This window comes from Homarus americanus, unplaced genomic scaffold (genome assembly GCF_018991925.1).
Source record: "Homarus americanus isolate GMGI-L3 unplaced genomic scaffold, GMGI_Hamer_2.0 scaffold14467, whole genome shotgun sequence".
NCBI classification, from domain to species: Eukaryota; Metazoa; Arthropoda; class Malacostraca; order Decapoda; family Nephropidae; genus Homarus; species Homarus americanus.
In genome coordinates this window covers 7592971-7593414 of record NW_024733734.1, presented here as the reverse complement: position 1 = coordinate 7593414, position 444 = coordinate 7592971, and positions in this window count along the sequence as shown.

Sequence of the window (444 nt, the reverse complement as noted above, 5' to 3'; positions counted from 1 at the left end):
GGCCCGTTGGGACATGGGTTCGTGGGACTGGGGCCCATTGGGACATGGGTTTATTGGGACTGGGGCCCATTGGGACATGGTTCATTGGAGAAGGGCCCATTAGGACGGGGACCTATTAAGACAGGGCCGTTGGAGTGGGGGTCCTTGTTCAGCCACTCATTGAATAGCTCCTCCTGAAAGACTTACACGTGTTTACAGGTGTTGGAAATGACTGTGTTTTACATCTGTTTTATTAGTATTATACAAGTGTGATACATATATATGGTTTACAGATGTTTTACAGGTGTTTCATAATGTTATATATCTGGTTTACAGGTGGTTTAGGTGTTTTGTGTTTATATATATATGGTTTATCAGATGTTTTACAGGTGTTTTATTTCTATATATGGTTTTACAGGTATTCTTATATATATTCACGTATATGGGGATGACCTGGTGAACCTG